Source organism: Pleurodeles waltl, chromosome 1_1, assembly GCF_031143425.1.
Source record: "Pleurodeles waltl isolate 20211129_DDA chromosome 1_1, aPleWal1.hap1.20221129, whole genome shotgun sequence".
In the NCBI taxonomy this organism is placed as follows: Eukaryota; Metazoa; Chordata; class Amphibia; order Caudata; family Salamandridae; genus Pleurodeles; species Pleurodeles waltl.
The window spans coordinates 479,772,505-479,789,160 of record NC_090436.1 but is presented as its reverse complement, the minus strand read 5'-3'; the positions used below and the strand labels follow the sequence as shown (position 1 = coordinate 479,789,160).

At 45.8% G+C, this 16,656-nt stretch overlaps 1 long non-coding RNA gene across 1 annotated transcript in view; it reads left to right on the top strand.

The window, feature by feature from the left end:
* LOC138282370 (uncharacterized) overlaps window positions 1–11,589 on the top strand; it is a 78,703-nt gene extending 67,114 nt beyond the window's left edge. Inside the window, exons 3-4 of the long non-coding RNA XR_011200943.1 lie at window positions 9,390–9,680; window positions 11,223–11,589. This is a non-coding gene — a long non-coding RNA (uncharacterized lncRNA). The remainder of the gene's footprint in view (window positions 1–9,389; window positions 9,681–11,222) is intronic.
* The last annotated feature ends 5,067 nt before the right edge of the window (window positions 11,590–16,656 follow it).

Genomic DNA, 16,656 nt, shown 5'->3' with positions numbered 1-16,656 from the left:
CTAGATTCAGAGACTCATGCCCATGCTTACAGACTCACTTAGAGACTCATGCATACACTCACATACCCACTTAGAGACTCATGCACCCAACCACAAACTCACTTATAGACTCATGCACCCACTCACATTTCCACTGAGGTACTCATGCACACACTCATAGACTGTTAGAAATGGGGTCTCTGTTAGCAGTGACTTGCACTCTGTCTAAGTAGGGACCCTCATGCTTGTCAGGGCAAGGGAGTCACACAGCTACAATAACCCTTGCTCACCACCTTGGTGGCTTGGCTCAAGCAGTTAGGCTTATTTTAGAGGCAATGTGTAAAGTATTTGTATATATACATACACACACACACACACACACACACACACACACACACACACACGCATAGTAAAAGAGTGAAAACACCACAAACATACTCCACACCAGTTTAGTAAGGTAGACAATATTTGTCTGAATAACAAGACTAAACAACAAAAATCTAACATACACAAACGAAGTTACATATTTTCCAAGATTACATCTTAGTATAGCACTTAAAAACACAATAGCTTCAGCTAGGGCTATCACAATGACGTCTACGATAGTCCAGCCCAAGTTGCCAGTCATGTATTCACATGGACCCCGGTTACAGTACCTTACAGTACTTTGGAAAACGATGAGGAAACAAAGACGTTACACAGAGTCAGGGAGGTGAGGAGTCACTGGAGTCGGTGTGGCGTTGGTTCCTTACTGCCACTGGGAGGTGAGGCGTCAGTTCCTTACTGCTAGGCAGGAGAGATGAGCTGTTGGTTCTATATGGTTGCAGGAGAGGTGATGCAGCACTGGCAGTGATGTGGCGGCCCTTACAACAAGGTGGGGTTGATGGATCAAACAGGTCAAGATGTGAGGCATCAACTTTGTGGTGTCATGATCACACCTCAGGGCCACAGAGGAGTCCGAGTCTGATTAAATGGATGTCAGTGACACTGTGCTCTAGACTCATGCTGTGGTGGTGCTGCTGTGACATCAGGCGTGTATATATACAGTAGGTCCCGGTCATTGCACTCACCGGGAAACAAGGCTCTGGTGCAGGCAGCAGTGTAGAGTTAGAGAGAGCCACCGGTTTTGAGGTCGTTCTGGACGTTGATGTACTTGTTTCTTCCTTGTTACACCAAAATTCACTCCCAAGGGCCCAGGACCTAAATTTGGCATCCGTTGGCAAGTCAGCACTCTCAGAAAGAGAGCACAGGCCTTGGAAGGTAAAGTATTTGATGTCTCAGACTTCGTAACAGGAGGTAAGCACAGTCCAAGCCCTTGGAGAACCTTTGGAAGCAGGATGTAGAAAGCAAAGTCCAGTCCTTTCACTTCTAGGACTGAAGCAGAAAGCAGCAGGTCAGCACAACAAATCAACAGGCAGAGTGGCAGTCACTCCTACAAACACAGATTTTCTTCCTGGCAGACTTTTCTCAGTCCAGAAGGATTCTAACTATGTGGGGTCAGAGGTCCAGTACCTATACCCATTTCTATCTTTGAAGTAGGCCAACTTCAAAGACAAGCCTTTGTAGTGCACAAGACACTGCCTTTCCTGCCCTGGCCCCAGACAAACTCTAGGGGGCTGGAGACTGCTTTGTGAAAGGACAGGCACAACCCTATCAGGTGCAAGCGTCCGCTCCTTCCGCTACTCTAGCTCAGGAAGACCCATCAGCCGGCTGATTGGCCATGCGGATATGCAGGGCACACCTCGGCTTCCTCTGTGTGACTCTCTAGAGTGAATACACAAACAGCCCATTTGCAATCCTGACCCAGACATGATTCTGGAAGAGGAAGAGGCACAGAATGGTTAAGCAAGAAAATGCCCACTTTCTGAAAGTGGTATTTTGAAACGTACAATTCAAAACTAACTTCACCAAAAATTGTATTGTTAAATTGTGAGTTCAGAGACCCAAAACTCCACATCTCTATCTGCTCCCAATTGAAAATTACACTTAAAAATATTTCAAGGAAATACCCATGCTACCCTATGGGAGAGATAGCCCAGCAATAGTGAGAGCTAAATTTAGCAGCATTTTACTATCAGGATATGTAAAACACACCAGTATATGTCCTACCTTTTAAATACACTGTACCCTGTCCATGGGACTGCCTTAGGCCTACATTAGAGGTGATTTACATGTAGTAAAAGGAAAGGTTTGAGCCTGGCAAGTGCACTTGCCAGGTCGAAATGGCAGTTTAAAACTCCACACACAGGCACTGTGGTGGCAGGCATGAGGCATGTTTGCAAAGCTACTCATGTGGGTGGCACAATCAGTGCAGCAGGCCAACTGGTAGCATTTTATTTACAGGCCCTGGGAACCTCTAGTGCACTTTATTAGGGACTTACTAGTAAATGAGATAAACTGATCATGGATAAACCATTCACCAATGCAATTTAGACAGGGAACATATGCACTTCAACACTGGTTAGCAGTGCTAAAGTGCCCAGAGTCCTAATGTCAACAAGCACATGTCAGAAGAAATAGGAGGAAGAAGAGAAATTTTTTGTGGATAACCGTACCAAAAGGGCCAGGTCCCACACAGACCCACTCAGACTAATGCACCCACTCACAGACATGCTCAGATAGTCATGCACTTAACAGACTAACTCAGACTCATGCATCCACTCTCATGCCTACTGAGGTACTCATGCAGACACTCCCAAACATGGTTATGGACCCATCCATGCACTCAAAGACTCTGAGGCTCATGCAACCACTCACATACCCACTGAGGTACTCATGCAGGCACTCACCGGCCCACTCAGGACTCATTCAGACAGTGACGCACCCAGTGTGACACAAAATTAGTTATATAGTTGTGAATTTTGAATGTGCTGGTGTCTATTGAGTCAGTCCATTTGTTTTGCATATTCACAATGTTTCCACAAAGAAGTTTAAAAAAGACATTTTAGGAGAAAATGAACAAGATTTTGGGAACTAAGGCCCATATTTATACTCTGTTTATGCCGGATGTGCGTCATTTTTTTTTACGCAAATCCTGCGCAAACTTAACTCTATATTTATATTTAGACACGTCTAGCGTAAAAAATATGGGGGTTGTCATTTTAAGGATGCGTGAAACCACTTTGCCTCAATGAAATGCAAGGTAGGCGTTCACGTCCAAAAAATGACTCAAACCCCTTAGCACCATATTTATCCAACAGGCCAAAAATTACGCACTGGTGGGAGGCGGACCTGAAAAATGATGCTAAGCCCGATTTGTGTCAAATTTTAATGCCTGGGTCAGGGCAAGCATTAAAATGAGGCAAGCACACCACTACTTAAGAGAAACACACGCAAGCAACATCATTGCTCAACAAAGACAACATGGAGGTGCTACTGATAAAGCATGCTAGGCCACGAAGAGCACAGAACCTACAGCAGCAGCCACCACCACCCCAACAGGGCCCCCAAAGGCCACGCAGAAGGCATTAGAGGGTCTTCAGAAGCAGGACAAACCTCCAGGGCCTCAGGGAGCAGGACATCATCCGGAGGTATAGACTCAACTGGCAAGCCATCCAGCAGCTGCTATGCCAAATTGAGCCACAAATAACAGCCAGCTTGCAGACACCACACAATATACCAAAGGTGACCAAGCAGCTAACTGTCCTGCATATGTTGGCAAGTGGCTCCTTCCAAACAACGGGTGCTCTGGGAGCTAGGGTATCACAGCCCTCGTTCTCTGCTTTCCTTCCCAGGGTCATCTCCCTCAGACCCCACCACATTAGCTTCCCCAACACCCAGCAGAAGCAGCAGGAGATCAAATAGCGCTTTTATCAAAAACATGCCTTCCCGCATGTGCTTGGTGCAATTGACTGCACCCATGTCCGGATTGTACCACGTGCAGCAACAGAGCATCTATACCGGAATAGAAAGCACACCCACTCCATAAATGTGCAGGCCATAGTTGACCACCAGGGATTGTTTACCAATATCTTGGACAAGTATCCTGGGAGTGTACATGATTCCTTCATCTTTCGCAACAGCACCATCAATCAGCACGTCCAGGACGGACAATGACAATGGCCTTCTTGTCGGTAAGTCCATGAACCTAGCAATATACAGACGGTACAGTAACCCTTTAGGACACACAGTACATACACCACTACATAAACACATGGGCAGGAAGACACTGAGGTGTGACACAGGTAGTTATGTTGTGCACTCTGACACAATGGGATACACACCTATGGACAAATGACGGCAGCCAATAACATTAGCTGCCACTCTAAAGCTACAAGGGACCAATGTCAAAGCACACACTGACAATGACATGGCCTGCACTGGAAGTACAGCTTGGAAGATGAACCATTTACCTATACATTAGGACACATAGGGGGTCATTCCGACCCTGGCGGTCATGGACTGCCAGGGCCGGGGACCGCGGAAGCACCGCCAACAGGCTGGCGGTGCTTCCTGGGCCATTCTGACCGCGGCGGTAAAGCCGTGGTCAGAAAAGGGCAACCGGCGGGAAATTTACCCCTGGCCCAAGGAATCCGCCATGGCGGCGCTGCTTGCAGCACCGCCATGGGGATTCCGACCCCCTTCTCGCCATCCTGGTCCTGGCGGTAAATACCGCCAGGAACAGGATGGTGGGAACGGGTGTCGTGGGGCCCCTGGGGGCCCCTGCAATGCCCATGCCACTGCCATGGGCAGTGCAGGGGCCCCCTCACAGGGCCCCATAATGATTTTCAGTGTCTGCAAAGCAGACACTGAAAATCGCGACGGGTGCCACTGCACCCGTCGCACACCAGCAACTCCGCCGGCTCCATTCGGAGCTGGCTTCATCGTTGCTGGGCCTTTCCCGCTGGGCCAGCGGGCGGCCTTTTGGCGGTCGCCCGCCGGCCCAGCGGGAAAGCCAGAATGGCCGCCGCGGTCTTTTCACCGCGGTGCGGTCATTCGGCGGTAACCGCATGGTGGGCGGCTACCGCCGCGGTTGGAATGACCGCCATAGTCAATCCACACCCTCTCAAGCAATATGTACTGTGGAAGGGGTGTGCAATGTGTGTTGCTGCAAGTTAAACACCATGAGACACATAGCATGATGATGCAGACACACATGTAGGTGAGACAGAAATACTGAGGCAGTCCCAACAACATACATCACTCCTGGGGTGCCGTTGCCAGGTAGCAATAAGGAAGTGGACTGTGCTATGAGCATATATTGATGTGCCACTAATGCAAACTGCACACTGCTACACACACACTGAAAGAGCCAATTGTCCATCAAAATAACATATGTACAGGTAGATTGCCCGTCCTGCACAGATACATCCACCTCCACAAGGCAGTTAGCCAGGTTACCTGGAGCAAGTTTGATAGTGGAGGTGCATGGTTGCACATGAGCCACTGGCAGAGGGAACTACAAAGGTTTGCATAGAACCAAGTCACAAATGGGACACTTGTGCATTGTCAATACTGAACACCTCAGTGCTGTCAACTTAGGGAGATGTGTTGTGCATTGTCACCAAGCCTAATCAAAGGGCCTCACTATTGCATTTCATCTGCGATGAAATACGTCTAATTGGATGGGATGTCCAGGCCATGTAGTGCGACCATGTTACCACCACATCGGAATCTATTGTGTGTGTGTGTGGAAGTATCATGTCCCCTCCAGTGAAAGCACACTAAAACATGTTGCTCACTACACAACGCATGGTACATACATACTGACCAGCAGTTTGGAAACAAAATCATAGATACCAGGTCAATGAGCCAAACTCAAGTTGTCAAGTCAAACAACCCACTGCAGAAAAAACCTCACAGGATCTTGCACAATACCACAAACACAAATGAGTCACAGATGACACAAGATATCAACTGCCATGCTACATGACATTCCTGGTGCAAGTACTAACAAAATACTTACTCCTATTTTATTTTTCAGCTGATCAGAGTTATGGGATCCAGCCATTGACCATGACCCCATTCCCCAATCCAAGCACAGCAGCAGAGCGTGCCTATAATGAGGCACATCAGAGGACACACACCATTGTAAAAAGGACCTTTGGCATCCTGAAGTCCAGATTCAGGTGCCTGGACATCACAGGAGGTAGCCTCCTATATGCCACAGAAATGGTCTGCAAGATCATATTGACTTGTGCCATCCCGCACAACATTTGTGTGAGGAGGAACATCCCCCTATATGACCCCGAGCAAGAACTGCCTGAGGAGGAGGATGGTGCCAGGGAAAATGAGGGGGTACATCCAAACACAGCTGTAGGAATGCGCTGCAGACAGCAGATTGTTCAAAAAAAATTTCACCAATAGTCATTCTAAACACCTTGTTACGATATGTAATTAAACACCTCACTTCATCACACAATCCTGCTCTGGTTCCTTATTTCTCCATCACATGTTCTTTAGGAATGTGAGTATTACCTCAGTGAGCATGTCACAAAGACAAATCTGATGCAAAATCACATGTGATGCGTATGATTGTACAGCAAACATCACACATATATTTAAAAAAAAACTTATTTTGAATTTCACATATGAAGGACAAAATCATAGGACCACAGCATATGACACACATCCATGTTGCCAACCTGGTCTACTGTAGCACATGACACACAACTATGACATCTCCAATCATAAGGTGAATAAGTGCCTCATACATGAGGCAGTGGATGTGAAGTATCAGTGGTAACAGGAATGTATGAACAGACCCCTGACATTAGTAAGTGTGGCATTTGCTATCTCTGCAAGTAGCTTGTGTGATAAGAGGTACTTAATTTCTGTAAATTGATAGCATGAGTGTCCCAGGTATGACAAGCAATGTTCACAACACATGCCCTGCGCAGTCCATCCCTGAAAATAATTCCTGCCGCTGACATGTGTGAAGTCTCTGCGCTCCCATCTCTAGGGGGCCTTTTAAATGGACTATCTGTGCCTTGGAAATCATCATTAACAATCACCCAGACTCCCATTCTGACTCCTGTTTGCTTCTCTTTTCCATATGGCATGCTATAGAAGAACTACATTAGCCTACATTGATTTCAGGTCCCACAATGCACTGCATGGTAGTCGATAAGACCTGTAATCTTTTTTCCTTTGCGTCCCATGGGAAACGTCCAGTTGTCCCTTTATACTGGATTCTCTCCTCCAGGACTTGTGAGAGACTGAAGTTGCACACACCTGTGACCTCTCTTCTGCAGCCCAGCAATGTGTCTTTGCCCTGGCCTTGCTCCTGCCTGGAACTGCTTAGAAGCTGCCATTCCCTGCATGTGTTACATTCCTGATTACACCTGAACCTGCACTCTATTTACCCAGTGCTGTTCCTCCTTCTTCCAGTCAGACTCTGCTCCCTTTTTCTCAGCCTTGTTCATGGTTGTTTCTGCCAGAGCCTGCTTTCTGTTACCCAGACCTGTTCCAGCCTTTGCGTCAACCAGAGCCTGGTCCCTGTGCCTGGCTTTGCCTCCTAGTTGGTTCCCTTGCTTTCTGTTTCCTCTTGGGGTATCGTGGCTGGTATGTGTACTATCAGTCCTCACCTGTCTAGAAGTGTTTAACTTTGTATTTGTTCTGGCACCTGGTTTCCAAGAGGCTAATCCAGTCCCCATCCTTTGTCTGGTGTTGCATGTAGTCATTAGTGCCTAACAGTGACAGTGTGCTATGGCTGTATTCCAGGAATTGTTACTGTGTTTCCAGCCCAACCAACAAGGGTTAGTCTTGTGTATGTAAGTACAATCCTTGTTTGTGCCCTAAGGGTCCAGACACAGATTCACTTCTGCTACCACCTTTCTATGGGGCTTGTGTGGTGACTAGCTGTGAGATTAATCTGCACAGAGGCACTGACTTTCCCTGTTGCTGTGGGAAGTTCTGAGCCCTACCCTGTGTACAATCTGAGTGATAAGCCCTGAGTGTTTGTCCATTACTGACCCGTTCCATATTTGTCCACACTATGGTTGCTCTGTATTCACTCTTCTGTATTATCTGCCTTACCATAGCTGCCCTATCCCCTTGTATGCCTTTAGCTGCTCTTCTGCTTTGGTACACTTCTCCCTTGCAAGATACTCTGTGAACTCAAGGGTTGCCAACAGACTCCTGACTAGACCCACTCGAAACAGTAACACCATGTATCCCAATACTGATACAGGGTACACATGCCCACACATTTGAACAGGACACTTCTGTGGAATGCACATCTGAAAATATGTGAACACATGCAGCCAGGGCAGCAGGTCCACCACAGCAACATTAGTAACATAGATAATGTTCATGAGTCAAACTGACATGTACATAACAATTTTATGAGTGGAATCAGCCATCCTCAATCATCACTGTGTATTGTTTGTCTTGGGAATGTAATGTCCCTAAGTCTACAACTACACACATCAAATGAGTCATCACATATTACAAACACATATCATGACTGTTGTACATCACTGATTGCCATCCGATGTAGATACTCATTTGTAACACATTCATAAAGGAGCATTATGTCAAATGTATTGCCATCAGAAGCCCACATATTGTTACAGTTCATTCACACACAAAACACACAGGCCAGGATTTATACTTTTGTTGCGCCGCATTGCAGTAATTTATTGACGCAAAAGTAGCACAGACTTACAAAATACAAATGTATTTTGTAAGTTTGCGCTGTTTTTGCATCAGAAAACAAAGGAAATGTGGTGCTAAGTAGTATAAATCTGGACTGCAGTTGTATGCTCTACCACATGTGGCCAACCACTATACCACACACTGCAGGCCATACAATCCTATCGCCATCTTGATACAGGGTGCATGCATGTTAAATAATTAAAAATCACGCAAACACAGTTTGAGTCAAAAAATTTGACGCAAATGCATCCAAAAACAACGCAAACTGAACATACACGGGCCCTTAGCGTTAATTCCAGCAGCGCACCCCATGCATGCGGATATCCATTAAAATAGAAGTTTCCCGCTAATGTGTGGTATTTTGCCACACATGTAGGTTATGCGTTGAATATATTCATGCAAACATTGTATATGTCCAAAAAATACACGCAAGATGGAAAACGGGCCGCAAAGGGGACAGGAAATGATGTAATAGGAAATCCTGTTTACAGACATTGTACTGTGGGTGTACTTTCACTTTCACTTTAAAGTTTGTGCTTTTTCTTGACTATGTGGCTGTGTCTTGCTCGTGTCTAGATTGCGTTTATTGTACCTTGTGGAGTCTCTCTTGTGTCCTTTTGTGTGTTCTATTTGTATATTGTACCTTCTTAAGTGCTTTTGTGTAGTTTAGTGTTTTTTGGATTGTATTTGTACTGTTGGTTTTCTGTGTGGGGGTTAGATTAGTTGGGTTAGTTGCGGTTTGTATTTTGGGTTGTACTTTTTTTTCCAGATTTATTTTCCGTACTTTTTCCCTTTTTCTGTTTAAATTGTAGTGCACTAACATGTCGGGAAGGGCGAGGCTGACCCACATGGGTGAGGAGGAGCTTGGGGCCTTTGTGTGGCTGGTGTGCCACTTTCTGCCGATGATGCTGGAGTTGGGTGGGCATGTGATACAGGAGTATCACACAGAGGCAAGGTGGCTGCGTTGGGCCAAGGTGCTTTACCACATCAAACATGTCTTCAATACATCAAGGAATGAGCACCAGCTGAAGCATCGCTGGGCTGACCTGGTGGCCTGAGAACAGGACCTGCTGGACCACCTGGGTGTGGTGATGGCCCTGTTGGTGAGTATCACATTGACAATCTGGGCATGTTGAATGCAAGTAGAACAAACTGTTAGTGTCCCAATACTGAGATGTATTCCACATGTCTATACATGTTAACAATACAGTACTGAGCTTCATTGAGTCGTGTTTGACTATTACTTAGGGCCACATGTACCAAGGTAATTTTAATTCTCACAAATGGCCTAGTTTTCAGAATGTTTGTGTTTACGCCAAGAAAAATATTCATTCAAATGCACACCCCCAATTTTGCCATTCTGCTATCACTTTGCCCGATCACAAAACAGGGTTTGCTAGTGGCATTTAGGAAGGGGCGTTCCTTTCCTATTATCAAGTCGCAGTCTGCTGATTGATTCTTTCTTGACCACAAATGCTGGTACTACGCAATTGCAGTTACCATCCATCACAAGTTGGTGCTAACCCATTTTCAAAAGGGGAGGGCTCCCCATGGGATCCTTTCCCCTTTGTGAATGCATGCCCAAAAAAGGTTTCTGAGCAGGAAGTTGTCCCACGGACCACTAAAAGCTTCCAATAAATTATTTCAGTCATACTATTGGTTTTTGAAATGCTTTCTATTTACCCCTGCAGAAATAAGGCTGCATTTAAACAAAAATATACATCCCTATTTGAAAGCAGTTACAGACATGGTGGTCTGCTGAGCCCAGCAGGCCAGCATCCCTGTGAGTGCCGCCATTCCCAAGGGGTTTGCAAAATGAGCCCTACCTCATCACAATTCATGTGGTAGGTCATTTGCTACCCCATTTATGAATTTCAAACAGTGTAATTGACAGTGTTGTACCTCAGATCATCCTACTTTCAAATCGCTAGTTGCTAAATCTCGCAATTTGTGACTTGCAAAACCTGATCTTCGTACATGTGGTCGTGAATAACACATTTCAGGTGCAATGACAACACCTGTGCCCATGCATTCTGTCAATGATGATGAGCTAAGACACTGCCAGCATGCTACATTTCACTGTATTGGGACAGAAAAGTGGGCTATTCATGTTTAGCGCCATCATTTTTGGCAAAGGGGGCATATACGGCTTAGGGGACACTGTCAATGGGGCATTTGTTACCTACATACAACTGTGTCACATCTGTTATGGACCACTGAATGCACGATAATTGCTGACTGAAAATTGACCCACCTGTCCATAACACTGTTACCCATTGTCCTTTGATGCACAAGCCACAATACCTGAGTCACTTGTATTGCAGTGCACCAATGAAGTGCCATTGAAATTGTCACCCAATTAAAAATCATGACATGGAGTACCATCTGAAATGGATTAGCCACGAATTTTTGTAGTCGGGTTTAGTACCACATGATTGTTGGGCCCAGTGCATGTGTGCATATGTGTGTCTATCACTCACTGGAGTGTCAGTGTCAATGCAAGTTTGCAGTGGTATGCCGGTTGGAGTGTCTACATGCAGGATCAGCAGCTCACTCATATAAAATGTTACACACTGTGATATGTTGTCCACATGTTTGTACAGTGATCAGACATTGAGCATATATTTCCTTTCGATGTCTTATAGGTGGACCGGCCCCCTATACCATTGGGGAAGTGGCTCGATTTGAAGACCCAGACATATCCAGTAAGTGTGAAAATGTCTGTCCTGTGTAATGATTGCAGCTGTTGTGTGAGTGACTCTTGTGTGTTGCACTCTTTGCAAGATATGATGAGCTGGCGCGTGATCTGATATCTTACTTGACTGGATGTTGACAGTGTTCCATGCAAGGGTTACACAGTCACAGGCAGAGAGTCATATCTTGCGAGTCTTGTGCTGTGCAATAGGCAGCAGCATGTGAACAAGGTGATTAGTAGCCACATGTAGGTCCACATTTGACTTGGAAGTGCTCGAGTGTCAGAATACTGTCACTGAGTCGTACCCTCATTTTCACAAGACAGTGATGCACCAGATATCCTCACAAAATTGTGCACCCCTGTATTGTAATGTACATGTAGGACTGTATGGGTAACTGTCCCCCAGCATCTAGCCCCATAAGTTGTACTCCATTTACGTGACACTTATGTGGTATATAATAGGCGTGCATGCAGGCCAAGGTCAGATGTGTGCTGTCATCAATGTGGGTGATTTTGAAAATGTGTTGGCAGATCAGGTGTTGATGGTTGTCCACAAACTGAAACATGAATGTAGATGTGATTGACCTCTGTATACCTCATTCCTAGGTGGCAGCCCTCCTTATATGTGTTCCACTCAGTAAATCCATGTACATGTGGACATGGCTTAGTGGTTGTCCTTGACAGTTGTGATGATGTATTGCATGCCCCTCCTCCTTGAGGCACAGTGGTAGGGGAGGAACATATATGTAGGTAGATGTGATGGTCAAAGTGTAGATGACAGTCATCTCATTCAAGCATGCATGTGTCCCAAACAACACTGACCCCTTATGATAAGCAACTGTATATCATCCTGCCAATTACATCTACAAATCACTGGTTTTTGGTGCCTTGAAGTTCAATTCGATGATAAAGATTAGTCGGCCTGGCCCATGTGAAGTACTTGCTGCATTTGCATTGTGACACATTGGACTACATCAATTCACAGATCACTTTATTTAGTACACCTCTTATTGTGCTTTGCTGTACTGTTAAATACTTAATGGGTAGGCAGCATTGCCATTTCATTCCTCAGGGACATTACATCATGTGTACTGTGATTTGGACTGCATGTGCAATTTGAAGGAAATGTTAGATTATCATCTTTACATGCATCACACAATGAGGACACTGATGGTTGCCTGTCTCATTTTTACAGCTGCCAACATGAATGCAGTGGATATCAGGGATTCCCAGAAGCGGGCAGTGAGGTACAGACATATCTTGGATGTCGAATCTGGTTCCGGAGGATGGCAAGACGCTATCGGAGAGAGAGAGCGACAGGAGAATGGCAGGCTTTCAGCCAAGGGGGGACAGTATTGGCCACAACGGGTGGAGCCACCACCACAACAGCACCCAGTAGCACAGTGGCCACCATGACATCATCCCCACCTGCTGCATCCTCAGCCTCAGGACCAACACCCACCACACCTGCTGCACCTTCCACTTCAGCACCAGCGACCACCACATCTGCAGGAGCAACTATGTCTGGAACACAGACCACCACATCTGCTGCTTTGGACATGGCCACCATTTCCCAGATCGAGAGGGACATGCGTAAAGTGATGAAAAAGATTGACAATCCCCAGAGGGACGTGGACAAAAATAGCCAGAGGCTAAAATCTATCAAAAAAACTGAGGGTAAACCTCTGAACTCCGGCCTCCCCTCACCCCTAATTCACATCCCCTCTGTCCTCATTGCTCATCCATTTTTGTTTGTGGGTTTAGAGGGTTTAGTGATAGGTTAGAGTAGGGTAGTAGTTTAGATAGGATAAGTCGGTTTGTGGGGTTTCATATTATTACATGTTAGTTTGTAGGTGGGTGGATGGGGGTTAATGTTGGGGCTTATGTGTATTTAAAAAAAAAATATATTAAAATGTAAAAAAATACAAACAAATCTACATTTGTTTAGTATTAGTTAGCATCTGTTTAGGTTAGTGTATGTCGTCCTTCATGTGTCTCGTCATATAACGGGGGTGGGGGGCTGATGTTTAGAGTTTGTTGTTAAATGCGGTAAGTAAGATTTAGCATAGGGTAGTTAGGGCCAGTTGTGGACAATGTATAGTTAGGATAGATTAGGTTAGTATAGGTGTGTTACATAGTTTTATGTTCTGTTTTATACATAGCTATTAAAGATTTAGATACTCCCTTAATGCATGTCATATGCTTTGGGTGCAGGGTCTTTGCATGAGTGTACAATGCCAATTTTATGTTGGCCTGTGTATTCCGTCCTGCATCCAGATCCCTCTCCTGACATGTTAATTCCCACTTCCAACTGAGCTGTCACATTGGCAGCTACAACAAATCAAAATCTCAATGCATCTGCCATCCATTGTACCCACCACTCAACGTAACTATGGTTCCCATGTATTGGACAAGTAGGTGTGGTTTTAAAGTTGTCATTGTTTGGGTCCTGTGTCTGAATGTTGGGCACTGTGGGACGTCTGCCTGCAGCCTGATGTTCATGTGAACACTGCTAAACTGATTAGTGTCAATTTCAGATGAGGTCAAGTATACAAAGTTCACACCTATGTGTTTTAATCGTACTCTCAGCTGACATTATTGGTCAAACACTCTTTCACAGCCATTCCAACTGTACATTCTGGGCGAGGCATGTATGTTTTAAAGCAAATGTCACATAAACAATGACTTTCTTGTAGGGGATGTGGCCAGCATTGAGTTTCATCTTGTAGATATCTTGGCCCAGAAATATACTATCATTGCACTGCATTTGCCTCATTTGTTAAAGCAAATTCAGTGCAAACCTACAAAAAAGAATGATATTTTGTACGTTTGTGCTGCAAAGTTTGGAGGACAGTTGTGGCAACTCGCTCACAGCAGTTGTGAGATCCCTCACACACTGTTGGACTCCTTGCAGTAGGGATTGTGTGTCTGCTGACTGTTTTGCGGACATCATCATGCACATGCGCATCCCCTCAAGGCTGGCTGCCATAGTTTGCAACCCCACCCGCACCTCCTTGGCCAGCTCCTGCTGTACTCCCACTACTGTTCTCTCAAAGGTGGTCCCAGTGTCATCAGAGTTCTCAGCTGTGTTGGAGCTGGCAGGTCGTACTATTGGGGTGGTGGATGGGTCCTCTGGGATGGCTGTGACATGTGTGCTCCTCCTTGCGACTGGAGGTGGTGTCTGGAGGGTTCGAAGGACATCTTTGAGGGTTTCCTGGCTGATGGTTGTCAGCTGGTCATCCAGGTCATCAGGGTTGTCCAGGACAGACAGATCCACAGGAGAGCCATTGTCCTCTGCAATGAGATATTGTACAATTAGTGTGTTTGTGTTGTGGCAGTTGTAATGTGATGTCACTGACTTCCTATTGGTGGTACATTGTTATCTTGGTTCCCATGCATTGTTCCTGTCATTAATGTTAGCAGTCTCTCAGCCCCATGCCCCACCTGCATGTCACATGTAGTGTGGGCAGTTTGGGCAATTATCTGCGTCACATCTTCTAGGTGTGGGTTCTGTCCAAAATGTGACCTGCCACCTTCTTGTCCTCATCAACCCTCCCTCTGCTTCCAGTAGCATGGTGAGGCCTTGCAATGATTGTTGGTGTGCTGGTGCCACAGCACCACACATGACAATATGGTCCTGTCCCAGTCATTTTTCACATACATCTATGCGGTGCTGAGACCTAGCACCATACCATGCATTTCCATGAAATGATACAAGTGTCACCATTGGTAGTTTCTCATGTTGATGTTTGTGTATGTGTGCTGCATTGCATAGCACTGATGGGCCTGATTGAGCAGCAGAAACCCTCTAGACACCAGGGATATTTTTTTGTTTATTTTTATTTTTTGTGTGGGGGGGGAGCAACCCCTTAGGCAAAAATACTATAAAAATATTATAATTAGGCCGATCTGCCCCCAGGGAGGCAGAAACCACTAGACACCAGGGAATTTTTATTGTTTTTATACTGACGCATAAGGGCAGCTGCCCCTTGGGCAAGGACCGCTCCCTGGGGGGCAAACTATTTTTAGGCCATTTCTGCCCCCAGCCTAATATAATTAGGCCGATCTGCCTCAAAACAGGGATAATTTTTTTTTTAATTTTTTTTTATATGTGGGGAGCGACCCCTTAGGCAAGGGTTGCTTCCTGGGGGGGGGGAATTATTTTTCGGCCGTTTCTGCCCCCTGGGGCAGATCGGCTTAATATAATTAGGCCGATCTGCCCCCAGGGAGGCAGAAACCACTAGACACCAGGGAATTTTTTTTTTTTTTTTTTACCATATTTACGCATAAGGGAAGCAACCCCTTGGAAAATGGCCGCTCCCCAGGGAGGGCAAACTAATTTTAGGCCTTTTCTGGCCCCCGAAAGCAGATCGGCATAAAACCTCTAGACACCAGGGATATATATATATATTTTGTATTTACTTTATGTTTTTATGCATGGGGAGTGACCCTTGCCTAAGGGGGGGGAATTGTATTTAGGCGATTTCTGCCCCCTTTGGGGGCAGATCGGCCTATTTTTGTTAGGCCAATCTGCCCCCAAGGGGGCAGAAACCTCTAGACACCATGGATTGGTGTTTGTATGTGTGTGTTTTATTTGGGGGGCAGCCCCTTGGGCAAGGGTCGCTCCCCATGGGGGCACATTACTCTTGGCCACATCTGCCCCGATTGGGGGCAGATCGGCCTATTATTGAAGGCCCATCTGGGGGCAGAAAGCCCACCAGAGACCAGGGAATTTTTTTTTTCAAAATAAGAGGGTGGGGGGTATGGCCATACCCCCACCCCAGGTAAATGGGGCCAAAGTTGTTCTGCCCCCCAGTGGGCAGATTGAGCAATTACTCCTGATCCACACCCCGGGGGTGGGGGTAGAAAGTCTATTAGATGCCAGGGAATAAAAAAAAAAATCATTGTGGGATGGTGGCTACCAACCAGTATGGGCCTGGTTATGCCCCCATCCCAACAGAAGAGGGTAAAAGTCTTTCAGCTCTCCCCGCACACTAAAACATATTTTCCCATGGCAAGCAAGAGGACATTTGATTATTTTGGGTTTTGGTTTTACATTTGGGTCATGAGAGCTTGGGAACTCTCATAATCATCCCACTTGGAATGGTGAGGGCTGCACTTTTTTGACTTTGGGATGCTGCCAGGTAGAAAAATCCACACGACTTAAAACATCTAAAAACTAAACATCTGGTTGATTCCAGGTAGGTGTGCTTCACTTGCACCCCATCATTTTTTTACCCACAATGCCCTGCAAACCTCCAACTTTGCTGGAAATCACACATTTTTCCCACATTTTTGTGATGGAACCTTCCGGAATCTGCAGGAATCACTAGGTGCCGGCTGAGCTACAGGTCAAAATCCACATCTAGGCACTTTGCAAAAAA